The sequence below is a fragment of the Thunnus albacares genome, chromosome 6 (genome assembly GCF_914725855.1).
Source record: "Thunnus albacares chromosome 6, fThuAlb1.1, whole genome shotgun sequence".
NCBI lineage: Eukaryota > Metazoa > Chordata > Actinopteri > Scombriformes > Scombridae > Thunnus > Thunnus albacares.
Window position 1 is genome coordinate 33,576,862 of NC_058111.1, and position 15,742 is coordinate 33,592,603.

Here is a 15,742-nt window from a genome sequence, read left to right on the forward strand (position 1 = left end):
TTTTTAAGCAGATTGAAAGAGGAGAACAGGAGGAGGTTGAGCACACAGTAAGGGATCAAGTTGTATTGTAGGGGAATAGTATAATGTATATAATTATTTGGGTAGAGTATGGTCAGGTTAGATGTTAACAACATAAACATAGACATCAGAATTGTTGTTGTTTTCCTAAAACTTTCTATTTCAACAGATGCTTTGTATCACTAAATGGACAGTCTGATCAACTGCACAATCATTAGCGATGGTGCTCTTTTGGAATTGTGACTGACTGAGTGGAAGGTAGTCCACCACAACCAGGAATAAAACCTCGGGTCTCACTGGTGGCACCAGTGAGCCTCCGCTTTAAGTTGGCGAAGCAACCCTGTATCCGAGAAATGATGTTTTTATATTGTATATGGCTAGAATGTTTTGAAGTGATGTCACATAACGCAGCCCAAACTTTGTTTTTTTGCAAACATAATGAGGAAAATGTTAACATATTTGGAAAGTCACAAAAACGTTGATACTAAACATATGAGTTAAATGTTCAATTACAACATATTTCTTTTAATTTGTTTCATGCCCAAATATACAATAGTGAAATAAAACATTTGTTAGTGGTGGCTACAGCATTATTGCTACACTGGTATCCTTGTTTGGGAGTCATTAGTGAATGAGACCGTCCCAAAACGAGGAAAGTTACTTAGGCAAGTTATTGAAAATTGTAGTGAATTACTGATTACATATTACTCATTGTAAATGTAATTATATTACTTTACTTATTTACTCAGCAGCAAAAGTAACACATTATATTACTTGTTACTTTACGTTTGTTATTCAGCCGTCAGCTCCTTGAAGTCCATGTAAAGGAAAATCAGAGATTTCTTTTGAAACACATTATACATGTCAGAAAAAAATAATATAATTCATATAACTGCTGAAAACATGTGAAAAGACTGAACTATGTAGCACTGAATTGTGGATTTAGACAGTTAAACTGTTTTTCACCATTTCTGTGTTCAGGATTTGTTGGGCGGGCCTAAAACGGCTGCATCATGATGTAGAGGGGTGACTAGCATGACGTGAGGATGTAGCACCCCGGTAGCTCAATGGCTCTATGGGGCACGCTGCTGTTAAGCCATGTTTTCAAAAAAATCATGAAGTTGCAGTCCAAAATCCTTTTATGAGTGGTGATCTGCAGTCACAATTCATCCATGTTGTTCACCACAGACTGTACATTGGTGAGGAAAATACTGGGTAGAGATGGCTGATGAGAAGTTAGCCTTAGCTTAGCCGTTAGCCCTCCTCTCTTCCCATGTTTGTTTATACTCTCTCCCGGCTGATGGAGCTGGGCTGATAGACGGCGGTGTCATAGTATTAACTGTTACTGGTGAATGGGGCCATTTTCAGTCAACGGTTTCGCTCAAGGAGTTATTTTCAAACCCAGCTGAAGCATCGGTTGACGGGTAGAGTCGGTGTTAAAGCTCTGGTCCTCCAAGAGGTGCCATGCCTGTGTAGCGGCCCTCTTTACTTCTCTGTCCAGTCTCACTCTCGCTGTCTTGGGCTGCATTGCGGACCCTCCTCTGGTGCCTCCTGCGGCTGCTACATCCAGCCCCTCGCCCATGCTTTTCAAAGAAGCGAGAAACATTGCCACCAAACTTCATTGATAATTTAACATAATGATTGGTGATGGATTGCTGTAAACTACTCATTTAAGTTACATTTTTTATTTAAGTAAGTCCACATTTACTATAAATGGCACATACCTATAAAGTACGTGCTGAATTAAACAGTGACTCCTAACGTTACTTTATTTTTGAAATATCATCCATGTTGCTTGTCTTACATCTACAAACAAGGTCTATTTTAAATTACCTTCATTGGACACACCCCCAGCGTTTCAGAGCTCAGAATACTGCTTGTTTCTCCATGATTTTGAAACCTAATTTTATATACTTGGTGATTTTTTTTAATCAGTCACATTTGGCTGGGTGGTTAATAAATCATTTTTCTGTGGTGTGAAAAACTCATACACAAAACAGAACACATATTTATTATTGTTTTACACAGACTTTAAAGTTGCCTTTAAACAGCTCAAACCTTCACATCGATACACTCCATCTTTTGCATTTAGCACACATAGAAATAGAAAATGAGACGTTTGTGGTTTAACAAGCAGGCAGGATACAGTTTGGAAGGACCATCCAACAGCTAGCATTAGCGTAGCCTCAGTGACTGCACATAGCACTCCAGAAGTTTCAACCTCAGCTGCAAGATACACACTCCCTCCAACTCTGAACTAAACTAGCGTCAGGTGACTCCTGAATGTAGGTGTACCCAGTGGTGGAAAGTAAGCAAGCGGGTAGCTCCGGGTCTGAAAAGTGAAGCCAATGCGGAAGTGTCCTAAACCTGTATTCTTTCTAATGGCAAGCAGGGGGGAACTCCAAAAAGAAATCTGTTTGTATATAAGTCTATGAGAAAATGACCCTACTTCTCACTTGTTTTATTACCTCAGCAGACACTTTCCTATTGAGTTTATGGTCCCATTTGCTAGTTTCAAGTCTTGTTCAAAACAGCATGATGTTCATTTTGTAAATTATGGTCCCAAGTAGAGTAAAACTGACAATTAAGCAGGGTATGCTTTAGGGCGGTGCTAACTTGTGATTGACAAGTTGCTACCATGATGCGTGAGGTGCTGTAGTTGGACCCTGGGGAGCTCCTCCCCAGCTCCAAGCTATCGTCCAAATATGGTCACTTCTCATCACTTCTGGCTCCAAAAAACCAAGATGGCAATGGTCAAAATGCTGAACTCGAGGCTTCAAAACGGGAGTCCACAAACCAATGGGTGACGTCATGTTGGCTATGTCCATTATTTTTATACAGTCTATGAAAGTAAGTAAATACGTTTACTGAAGTACTGTACTTAAGTACAATTTTGAGGTACTGGTACTTCACATGAGTATTTCCATTTGATACTACTTTATACTTCCACTCCACCACATTTCAGAGGGAAATATTGTACTTTCTACTCCACTACAAGCTATAACAAGCTTTTAAAATTGTTAAACATTGTTAAAGATGAAACCAGTGGTTTCCAACCTTTTTGGCTTTTGACGTCTTACAAAAAGCAGTGTGTAGTCGAGTCACATTTCACATGTCTATGAGTTGTTAACAGCTCCACCAAATACTGATTTTGATCAGAACTTTGTTTTTTCTTCTTTCCTCTCCCATTAATCATCTCATGACCCCTCAGATTTAACTGGTGACCCTTTGGAGGAGCCCAACCCCTAGGTTGGGAACCACTGGACTAAACTAGCTAACTGTATATAAAGTAGTGTAAACTAGCTCCACCTCCAGCAGCTACAACAGTAACATGCTGCTCTAACACTGATGCTTCACTATTAATAATCTAATGATGTCGTATATAATAATATATCAGTCAGAGGGACCAAAACTACGACTTTTACTGCAATACTTTTAGTTAATTTTGCTGCTAATACTTAGGCTATGTCATTTTAAAGTAAGATTTTAAGTAAGTAGGATTTCATGCAGAACTGAATACTTCTTCTAACACTGGGTGTACCTGTGGCTAACGTTAGCAAGCCTGCTAAGCTACAACACACTTTTGGAATTACCACAAGTCTCAGTTCTCCTCCAGTGTGTCAGCTGAATGCAGAGACCATATTGGTATCAACCCTCCATTAATCCCAGTAAGATAGTAAGTAGTATAATTAGAGAGCAATACAATTACTTAATTTCAAATTGTAATCTCTTACACTAGTCGTTACTGAAAAAAGTAATTATATTACTGTAACATGTCACAAAGTACTGCGTTACTGCCCGAGTTGATTATGGTTGAGCTTTTTTTTTTTGCTGCAGAAGCTCATTGTGTGACCACAGAAACAACAAAAAAGAAAACCCAGCAACATCAGCTTCAAATTTTGAATATCTGGTCTGGACCGATAACCAATGTTTGTAATATCAGTTAACTAAACATGCTATTTTCATCATGTAACATTGCCATTCCCTCTATTTTAAGCTACAGCCCCATCTGTTTGGTTGCATGATGATATTTAAGTATATGGACAACCTGTAGCGTACGATACAGGAAGTGGTAACCCCTAGCTGTTTGAAAGCACCTCAAGGAGAGCACAGGATGGAATATACTGTATGCTTGGAGGCTATGTTAGCAAAACTAGTCTCTTTCCAGGTCTGTTATATTGGCAAAGGACAGTACTGGCCTCTTATACTATGCCAACTCAGGATTTTACAGTCTGGATGATTTCCTTTCTTCCACATATCCCCATACTCCACAGCTTTCACAGTATACATCTTGTCCTTTAAATGGTTGGCTGCAGCAGCAGAGCTAGCTTTAGCTTTTCTACTAACACTAGTTCCCACCATTGTAGGTAGCAATTAAATGTTTATGAAAAATGGCACTCAGCAGGCTTAATTTATGATGTGGAAACGTGTGAGTGCATTCACATACTATACATGTGGAGTATACAATGCTGTCATTTAAGCTGCTCTCATAATGTCCTCCTATTAAAACTAATGAGAATCCTTTAGAAGTTGTAAAACCCTGGCAGCTAGCCCATAATAATGTTTTTAAGTAATATGATTACATAAAATTTTACTGCCTTGCCAGCCTCAATGCTGCTCAACTCGTACCTTTCTAACACACAGAGTAGTGCCATTAAAAGAAGAAAAGAAAGAGAGAAGAGGACTGTTGAAGCCAAAGACCTGCCTATTACATTAATGTAATATTTTCTTTCAGGTCTTCAGATGCAACAGCACAAGGAAATACACCACATCAGTGTTAAGACTGAAGCTGCATTCAGGATGACATTCCCATTGATAATGAACATCGCCACACAGCAAACAGAAACGCACTCGATCGATAGTGCACATTGTATCTGGCTACTCTATTTCAGCGCACTTGTTTATTGGCTTTGACGTGATGGAGTGACAAAGACAGTGTATGCTGCATATTGAACAGAGCTAAAAGAATACAGTGCTTGAGGGACAAAGGTATACTTGAGGGTATGGATGTGGATTTGTGCAGCAGCTTGTTTTGCATGAGTCCAGTGGGCTGGAGATGAGGTTCGTATGTTGATATGTCTATGCTGTTCATAAGTGGGTGCAACGGTTGTTTCGTACACATAAGAGTGAGCTTTAAATAGTCAAGGGTACACTTCTAGTGTTGGAGAAAGACAATTCCAGTTGAATGTTGAACTGAGGAGAAGGGTGATAGCAACATTTCTGCCTCCAGAACGGCTTGTTATAGATTCTTAAAGTGCGCTGAACTCTACTGAAAGGATGAACTGCATTCCTGATATTGGTGTTGATGATCATGCTGGAGAGTGCTGTCTATCACGCTGTACCAAGGAATAAGGTATAAGAAGGAGTATTTTATCCTAACAGGTGTATGCATATGTACATATGTGTTGGCTCCATGTATGTATGCATGCCCTCTCGTAAGCCTGCTCTCCTCTGCTGTGTTTACACATGCAAATTAACAGATTGCGTGCGCATGTTTCTCAAACATATGCATCCTTCTATATACTCTGCATGCTCTCACATTGAAGGGTGCCAAATGTGAGTGTGCATCAGCAGTGTGTGTGAGTCTATCCACACACACACACACACACACACACCAGTGTATGGATATCAAGCTGAGCCCCTGATTTCCTTCCACTCTGACACATGATTTCCCTGGGAAGCCTGCGATGCCACCCGAGAACAAAAGGGGACCTGAACGCAGCCGAGCGCCTATCTCCAGCACACGCCACTGTTAATCAAAGACAATTAAAAAGGGCCCTGCCAGCAAAGGCAGCCATGATGATTTATGAATAAATTACAGGGCTCATTTGTATGCCATAGATCATATTTGTTGGGCATGCTCCCCCCGTGGAGCCGGATCGGAGTTTCTCCGAATTAGAGATAACAGCTACAGTATCTCTATTGGAAGGAAGGGTGATGGGGGGGGATTTAAGAGTTCAACCTGTCCATGTTATCTATGTGAAATAGACTGCTCAAAAGATATTTAGTACAAACTTCTAAAATAGTTCATGGGATTCAGCAGCTATTATGAAAGGTGGTTCTTTATATATTTAAGGCATTTCTGCTGCATCAGAAGGTTACAGTTAGAGAATTTTAAAGTTTTCAAAAAAACGGCTTCAAAGAATGAATTCATACTATACATTCACACAGTGATACTGATTTCCAGCATCCACAGTCTTACTGATACACTAATAAGATGCAATTAATTCAGGGGTCAGCCCTCACTGGACGTTAATAAATTAAAACTTTTCCCCCTCCACTAAGAAATATGTCTTTCTTCTTGTTCCTACAGTTGAATGTTTAAGCTTCACTGTGCAGAGTAATGTTTGTACATTGTTTGACACTGGAAGGCTGTTTTCACATTCCTATTTGTTACACATTCCAAATTCAATGATTTATTCTTATTTATGTTATCGTGTATAATAAAAAGCTTATGAAGATGAAATGTAATTGTGCAACACAAAAGCTGCATGTGTTGACAGGGGTACACATGTGTCTGATATGTGTGCACGCTGTTAACAACATGATCGACAAGTTATGTCGATGGTGATCAGTGTCACAGTGACTCCACTAGTGTGAACACACTCATGTTTGCTTAAAAAACTTTTCCTGAGAGTAACTTAACACCAGGCTGAAGTCTGTTGTGTTCAAATAAGAAAAGTGGCTATTATGCTCTGGGTTACACAGACAGATGTTGGTGTTTTTTTTTAATACAATAGTACCTGTCAATTTCCATCAAGGGATAGCACAATTTAGTGAAGAACTGGAGAGCACTACTGACTTATTTTGCCATTTTCATTTAGTTAAGATGCATTTTGATCTTCATACTTAGCTTTTCAAACCAGGCATCTGCAAGGAAAAGTGAGACTAGAGTTTAAAGAAAGATTTTTAAAACAGTTTAACAAACTGTGAAGGGGCAAAGAGGTTGCTGTTACATCTAATAATCACATGAAATAATTATTATACTTCAGAAGAACACCAACTTGTCAGAAAGTTAATGATTGTCTGTCACATTACATTAGAAGTACGGCATGATTCTCATTTGAAATGAGCAAATGGATAATTGTAAAGGTTACTAAGTTTTAGGATGACGTTAAAGCAAAGCACAGACACTGACTGGATATGGTAACAGTCCTGGAAAGAGATTGGCATGTAGAATTTCCAGCCACCAAAATGAAATGACCAAACATGATATGAAATCATACTGAATGCAATTAAATAAAACTAATCACTCTGTGGAAGTCTTCATTAACCTCTCCCATCCCAACTCCTGTGAAGTTTATGGATTAGCGTTTCTCAAATTAACAATGTAACAAACTTCTAATACTTCTGCTATATAGGACTAAGATGTCACAAATTCTATATATTTGATAATTGGCATTCTCAGTGCCCAGTGACTTCAATTTCAGTGAACACTGGAGCAGGAGGAACTCTGCAGCTTTTAACAACTGAAATCTAATGACAAAGCTGTTGTTAAAGAGGACAACAGGAAACCCGGATCTCCAACGGAATTCGCAAAGAAAATTTCTCTGGTTCTGCTGCATCGATTTTGATCTTCAGTGTTACAGGAGTGCAATGCTAAATCAATGGAATGCTCTTTTAACTCCATCTTGAAATCCTGAATTGCACACTGTGTATGCTGTGTTAGTAGATGAGATGCAACTTCTACTAAATGCTAAAATGCTAGTGGAACTTGTTTGCATCAAAATCTTTTTCCTTATAATGGTCTGTATCAATCAAAATGACAGCACTGTACATACATGGAGTAGATTTTTAGATATTTTGATCAACAATTAATATTTTGCATCAAACTCTTAATTGTATGTTCTGCAAGGCAGATCCATTGCTATGGAGGTACTTTTATGTCTTCATTATGCAATCAAACAATAGGTTTGCGATCAAAAATTGATTTGAGAACAAAACTATGGACACTGCAATCAAAAAATGTTTTATTGAAAGTAAAATAAATTTGTGATTAAAATGTGAATCAAAAGTTTTACTTGCAAATCCAAAAGTTTTGCTTGTTGTTGAGCTGAATCTTGTGGGCAGGACCTACACTGAAAGATGTAAGACACGTCTCTATTGGCCAGTCACAGTCAGAGTGACAGTTTGACAACATCCACAGTTAGTAAAGGAGAGAGGGAGTGTAGAAGTCGGGAGAGGAGAAGACAAGAATTTAATGTGCAGGTATATTTACTCATAACTTCCATCTTAGTAATAGCAAGAATGTTATGTTTGAACTGGCGCATGTAGATTGCTTCTGTTTAATGATCTGTGATGTTGCAATGGGTTAAAAAACTTATTATTTTGTCATCAACCCATCAGATTCTGTGATCTGCGGTGTAGGAAGAAGTTCTCAGATCCTTAAGTACAATGGCAGTAACTCAACTCCAGAGTGTGTATTTTCAGAGCAGTGGGCTTTTGTTTTTGGGTTAACAGGCTGTTGGACTATGGGCTTTCAGTCCAATGGGACATTTTTCAAACTACTGGGGTTTTGGAATAATGTACCTTGAGACCAATGGGCAGTCCCCATGACGAGTGAGTGACTAGCTAATTGAGCTAAGCTAGCTCATTACAACATCACAGATCATTAGACAAAAGCAACCTACATGGACCAGTTCAAGCAAAACATTCTTGCTATTACTAAGACAGAAGTTATGTGTAAACATACCTGCGCATTGATTTTCTGTCTTCTCCATGGACTACAAAACTCCCTCTCTTGTTCACTAACTGTGGATGTTGCCAAACTGTCACTCCGATCGAAACTGGCCAATAGAGACGTGTCTTACATCTTTCAGCGTAGGTCCCACCCATGAGATTCAGCTCAACAGTAACCACAACTTTTGGCTTTGCAAACAAAACTTTTTAATCGCAAATTTATTTTACTTGCAATAAAACACTTTTTGATTGCAGTGTCGATAGTTTTGCACTGAAATTTTTTTTTTTTTTAAGGACACAATAAAGACATAAAGACACAAAAGTACCTGTGTCTTCTTCTCTGTGGTCTATGCAGGTTCTTTACATGCATTCATGGCAGTGCATTTGCTTACCCTATGTTAGCCTTAAATGCATGTCAGCTGAGAAAATGTTTCTTTGGAGTATGGCTCGGAAAAAAACAAACAAAACAAAAAACCTATTGTACAATGAAACCAGATATTCATGTGACATAGCGTAAAAATGCAAATGGTGTATTTGACTACAATGAAGTAACATCAAAACAGTACACTACCACATACTCTATGTCTGAATGTAAACACCTTACACTGTAGCTCCAGCCTTTTTGCTTCAATCCATTGAGTCCAAAAGCTCTCATTAACCTCTCATATAAAGCCACTGTTTTTGATGCTTATGTTATTGTGCCGCTCAGTATGCAAACAGGAAACTGTTTAACATTAACCATATTTAATAAGCTACTTCATCAGGATTGTATTTCTGTGTATAGCCCTGTATGCTGTATATAGCAGGTAGTAAGCCCTGACGCATGTTTTTTTTTCATTTGTTTGGATCATTGTTTGACTGAGGAGTGTTTTTGACGACTAGTAGAGCACTGTTAGTGACATTTTTGGTAGCTTTGATTGGTATACAGGATTATGCAATCAAGTGTCTTTAAATTTGACAGAAAGTAGAGCTTAACAACTAAATTCTTTTACTGTTAGAAAAACGTTCATCAAACATATCATAATTGGTGACAATGAGTTGAATATCAATATCAGTTCAACTGTAATCTGAATATTTTACCAGACTAAACATTTTCAATAAAAGTGTGCATCTAGCTGGGTTCTATACCCAAAAGAAAAACAAAAAGACAAGAAACATTCTTTACGGCCAGTACACTGGCATACAGTTTGGAAAGACTCCAATTTGAAAGGCAGTAAGTGCAGTCAGTGTGTGTGTGAGTGTTTGTGTCTGGGATGAAAGTTGACCCAGGGCTGCTGCTGGAAAGGACTACAGCAGTTGCAGCCACACTATTACAAATGGTGATCTGATAAGCAGAGATGGAGGATGTGGCAGAGGGATAGGTTTGAAGAGTGGGTCAGTGCTAGTGTGTGGAGAGGAGCTGATGAACATCATTAATCTGTTAGCTGGCATGAATCATCACTCATAGATTGCCTTGGTCAATAGGTGCCACACTAACCAACAAGCCGCTGGAATCCAAAGAGCACGGGGAGAATGGAAGAGAAAACTCAAGATCTACTGTGGTGAATCAGACTGAACACTTTGCACCGTGCTGACTCTGAACTGCAGGATTACTGTTGAGATCACAGTCAAACCAAATGCTTTTACTTTGTCCTGTACATCACAGTAAACAATACCGATACCATTGACAATACATTTCCCAAAATACAGGAAGAGCATCTTTAGAAGTCAAATGATTCTTATAGAAAAATTCTGTTAAACTACAATTTGGATCTTATTTTTGTAGATTTGTCCATGATTTCTATCAGTTATAATAAAATTAAAGCAAGTGAGTGAATAACATTAGTAGCCCATTGATATTAGAGATCGTCTGAAATTTTTGCAGCGGCCCTCATAATGAAACAGTGACATAATTGATTGGTTGTGAGGGCTGTGGGTGGGTGTGATGTGATGTTCAGACAGAAATCAGCACTCCATGATAAAATGCTGGTCTCTGCGTGGGGGTGAGAACACAGAGGGCAAAGTGCAAAATGTAAGGTCGTCTGAAAAAAAGTTGAACCTGACTTTTGCTGCAACACAGTGACTAAGTTTACATGCACACCAGTATTCCACTATTATTCCGAATATGACGATATTCCAACTTTGATACGGGGTCATGTAAACATATGTTTACAAGGGTCATGTAAACAGCATATTGCATTTGGATATTCCAAATTCCGAATGTAGCATTTTCTGATGAAGAGGTGGGATGGTTTTAGAAGCATTCTTTGGACATGTATACAGCGCGTTCGGGATATGCGTCTCAACTGGGGTTTTTAGCGCAGTTTGATTATTATCCTGACATGCAGCCATGGACTGATGCTGACGACTTGGTGTGATGCACCAAAAACACTCTGTAGTGTAGGGAATATCATGGGACAACCTAGGTATTGGATGTGCCTGTAAGTAAGTATACATACAATATCAGTCATATCAATATCACTTATGAATATCAGGCAGCAGCTTACTAATGTTTTATTTCACTGATGGCGGAGATCTTGTGATTCCTGTTCCCACTGGAGCAGAGGGAAACCCTGAAAACTCTCTGCATGTAAACAGGAATATTAGTGGAATATTCATGTAAACAGCTGAGTAGGAATATTGTCTTTTTTGGTATAAGGGAAACTGAATATTTTGTGCATGTAAACGTAGTCGATGCAATGTCATTGGACAAGGTGCTGCGCTGGCCAATAAAATACATGCAAGTGTACCTTTTTGGTAGATTACTATGTAATTTGAATATGGTATTTCTACTGTATACCTGGTGATTATCCCAATCAAAGATACAAATTGTCATCATCATAACGTTCCAGTGTAGTAAAATCCTGTTTCATAAATCCACTGTACAAATCTTCAAACTCATGTATCTATGATTCAAACTGGACTTACTGGATCATTGTTCTGATACAACACACCTTCACCAATACAGCTCCTTGCATTAAAAAAAAATACAATTTTGTTTTTGGTGTGAATACCGACTTAAGTTTTACAGCTCACCCCTAGATTCTGCAACATTCATTACGCTCATTAACCCACACTAACACTACCCCCACACTAACCCCAATACAATAGAATAAAACAATATACTGACGATTAAGCTTTTTATCATTCAACCTTAGAATGACTTTGAGTTGTTGACCATGGAATTCAACACAAGAGTGTTTATTCCCTTGACTTCACAAATCTTTTCTTTTTAATTTCATGGCATACATAGTATGAGATTATGCTATTTATGATATTATATGATATACGGTTCTGTTGGAGCTGTTGAACTAAGAACTACTATAGCAAAAATTAGTATAAATCAACTTCACCTGTTTGTAAAGATGTAAGGATGCTACCTGAAAGGAAGCAGGTCCAAATAGCTAAACCAAATAACCAAAATATAACATGGGCATTTAAATTTTCTATATATATATTTTCTTCTTTTAAACAGAGGCAGAAAGTTCCAAAAAGATGTCCGCCAGATTACCAAGTAAAATGCAAAACCTGAACTGCACTCTCACTGGCACAGAATAGTTTGCCAGAAAGAATAGGATGAAGAGCAGTTAACGTCGAGACAGAAGGCAGTAGCCAGTTGTTTCATGGCTAACTTGTCTGTGCAGCTGCACTGGATGGCCGAGCAAGCTCAAGAAGACGAAGCTTTATGGTCAAATTTGAGTGCCTCATTGTCTATACATGTATTTTATTGGTGTGACTAAATGCTCCAGATGCTCCTCTCACAGACAGTGATGCAGTAAAAACCAAATTAATAGCCATTATCATTCACAAACATTTGGGAGCCTGCAAGCAGATGGAGAAGGCTGCTGCTGAACATTTCAAAGACAAAACTCTTTCTTGATTGTACAACATCGGCAACGGATGAGCAACAGATAGGCAAGGTCATTTATTATGAGTGACTCTACATCTAGATTAAGATAGAACCTTGGGTTTAACACTCAAACCACGAAGTACACCTGACTAGAGACTGATATATTCAGCAGAAAATTTGGTTAAAAAGCTCTAATTTGAAAAGGTTCCACTCTCAATGTGTCTGCAAGCCCTCCAGGTGTAGCTGCTGTATTTGCTTGCAGAAATCATAAGATGTATCAGTTGTTCAGTGAATTACAATGCGTCCGATGGAAAATATCATGGAGTTATTCTAATAAATGTTGACATTTAGTACAACCAAGGCTCAACCCACACCCAATATATTTATCAGAAAACAAGCTCACCTGGCCCATTTGAGCAAAAAGGCAATTTTCTTTCCATTTGCAAATTGTTATGTCCAGGTTTTGATATGCCAGAGGAGTACATATCCAGGCTTCAAGCTCTGGGAACATACATTTACACACGGCCAATACAATTAGGAAAAGATGGGTAACCATTTTAGGGCCTTTAACCGTGACTAAAGGTAGGCAAACACCTCTCTAGTTTTCCTCCCCGGCTCCCCCTGCGCAAGACGAGCTGCATTTAAAGAATCAATTAAGGTGGAGATGGAGAACACTGCGACTGACCTTTCAGAGAGGGAAATTAAAAGAGCACCTCTAGCTCGTGGGAAAAAACGAGCGGTGGATAAGAGGGTTCTTTCTGGCTGCTTTTGCCTTTTAAATACACTTACAGTCAGTCTTTTGTGGGAATTTGTTTTGTGGGAAATGAATGAGCGGGCCATATGGGTAACATTTACAGAGCTGGTCGTGCAAAGGCGGGTCATGGTTCAGTCGCTCTACTGTACTGGATGGAAAATTAGCTGAAGCCTACAGTATTAATAAGGGTCACTGTGAAGTGTGCGTCACTGGGCACTGCTAGACTAATGTCTTTGGGGCGACCCATCATTAAGTACAGTTTGGTTGACAGTTATCTTAGAGGGGGGGGGGAAAGGACGTGCATTCCCCCTGGGAGTAGAAACATGCAGTAAGATAATTCCCAATAACATCACATCATCTAGATGAATATTATATCTCTGTGTGTGACTTTTTTGTAATTGAATTGCTTATCTTTCTACCATCATCCTTCAAATTTATCATTTATCTTTTCTCATCTTCCTAGAACAAGATGAACATTCTCCTTCAAAGTGAGGCTATGTGTCTGGGGTAACATCTCCTTAGGGCTAGGAACTTCAACCCTTTTCCCACCCACACTCACTGTTTAAGGGTGTAACGCAAAACTTTTTGTATCCATTTATTTCACTAAATATGTGGGTGGGGCCTACACTGGAAGTTGAAAATTTACTGCCATATTTTTGGTGTTCATTGGTGCAATTTATACGCGTAAGTATACGGTTTTAAAAAATATATAAAATAACATATTTTAACTACGCATATAAATTAATCAAATAATAAAACAAATTGTGTATGAACAGAGGCGCCAGACAATTATCAGCAGGAGGGGACAGGATGGTCACGTGGGCACTCCTTTTTACATGATCATAGATCAAACGTGGCTATCTAACTTATACATAGAAGAAGAAATAACACAATAAAGTGGAAACCGCCTATAGTGATCACGTCTGTCCAGATCACATTGATCACTATAAGCTGATGATTATTATAACCGAATTTTTTTCTTGATTTCTCATGCAGTTTACCATCTAACTGATATTTGTATATTTATTAGATGAATATAAAGTAATGAAACGGGCAGCTTCACTATTTACTGAATTTTACTGACAGTTTCAAAATACAGAACAGCTGTTTAAATGCTGGTTGTTGTTGTTTCACTGCTGCATCTCAATGGCTCATTTTTGGCAGTTTGCTTTGTTTTTCATTGAGAGAAAATTTCTTTCTTTTTCCCGCCATGATTTCAACGTAAACGCAACACCAGCCTCAGGTTAGCAGCTGGAAGCAGACGGGTTACTGTGAGGCAATAATGGTGCTGCAGCCGCCAGGGACATATCAAATGTGTATCATGGGAGTAAAGTAAAAAAAAAAAAAGAATTACTGTAGTTTTATAATTTTTTTCATATGTTTTCATGTATGAAAAGATCCAAAATGAAAACTGTAAGCGGATTGTTTGATTACTATATGCGAATTATTTAAACAGAATTTGTATATGAATGATTCTGTCCTGAGCTTTTTATAAGCAGTTGATCACTGTAACTGTGATTATGTAAGCAGTTTCCACACTGTAATAACAAATCCAACACTGCATAATCTTTGTTACGACAGTAGCTACAAACACAAATTGAACAATGAATATGTTACAGTTCAAAACTTCCTCACAGAAACCGAAATCCTAACATGCCACGGCGGGCCAGGAAAAATAACACTTCTGGGCTTTGAGTTGGAAAGGCTGATTATGTCTTTGTAATCTGAAGTGTCAGTTAGTTCTCTTTCAAAAGACAAAAACGTTGAGCTGTTGAAGTGTCCAGTCAACATGGATGATGTGAGGTGCATCTGGATCTGTTGTTACACCGCATTTGGTGCAAACAAACGGTCTCACAACCATCCTGCTGCGACTTCACTTGAGGCACGGCCTGGTCCAAACATACTTCATCCTCTGGACGTGTTTTTTGTTTTTAAAGCGGCTCAAACATAGCTGCTTAACCATAGCTTCCGACTTTCATCTAAGCTAGCTGCTAGCAACACAAAACCGCATTGTGACAGTGCGTACGCGATGTAGCCTAACTTCAGTCACGTACCGTAAGAGAAGAAGTTTTCATGAATCTGATAGGGTGGGCAAGCTGTCAGTCTGTCAGTCACAGTGACAAAAAGAAGGAAGTCTAAACTTAGTCACATTAAAAGCTGCATGAGAGCTGGATACCGGACTAAAACTGGCGCCCATTCAGTCCTGTAGGAATTGCTCGCCTGGCACGTACGCCAAAAATAGTTTCTAGCTTCCGGGTTTGCTTCCGTGTTGTGCGGCCCACTGAATATGCGCAGTAGTGTTTCCCTGCTGGCCCCGCCCGCGAGCCTCCGCTGGGCCCATACACTTTACATTGTGATGACGTCACGGATTTTTAAATCGCTTTCCTCGCTCGAGGAAAGTTTTACAAACATAAAACCTCCATGGATCAAAAGTTCATAATAGAAAGAGTATATAGTATATA

At 38.9% G+C, this 15,742-nt stretch overlaps 1 long non-coding RNA gene across 1 annotated transcript; it reads right to left on the reverse strand.

Annotated features, from left to right (window-relative positions):
* Positions 1 to 11,382: 11,382 nt before the first annotated feature.
* LOC122984134 lies at positions 11,383 to 15,499 on the reverse strand. The gene is made up of 3 exons (XR_006403838.1): positions 14,961 to 15,499; positions 12,922 to 12,924; positions 11,383 to 11,393 (listed from the first exon to the last, which is right to left on the reverse strand). It is a non-coding gene; the product is annotated as an uncharacterized LOC122984134 (long non-coding RNA).
* Between the last annotated feature and the right edge of the window lie 243 nt (positions 15,500 to 15,742).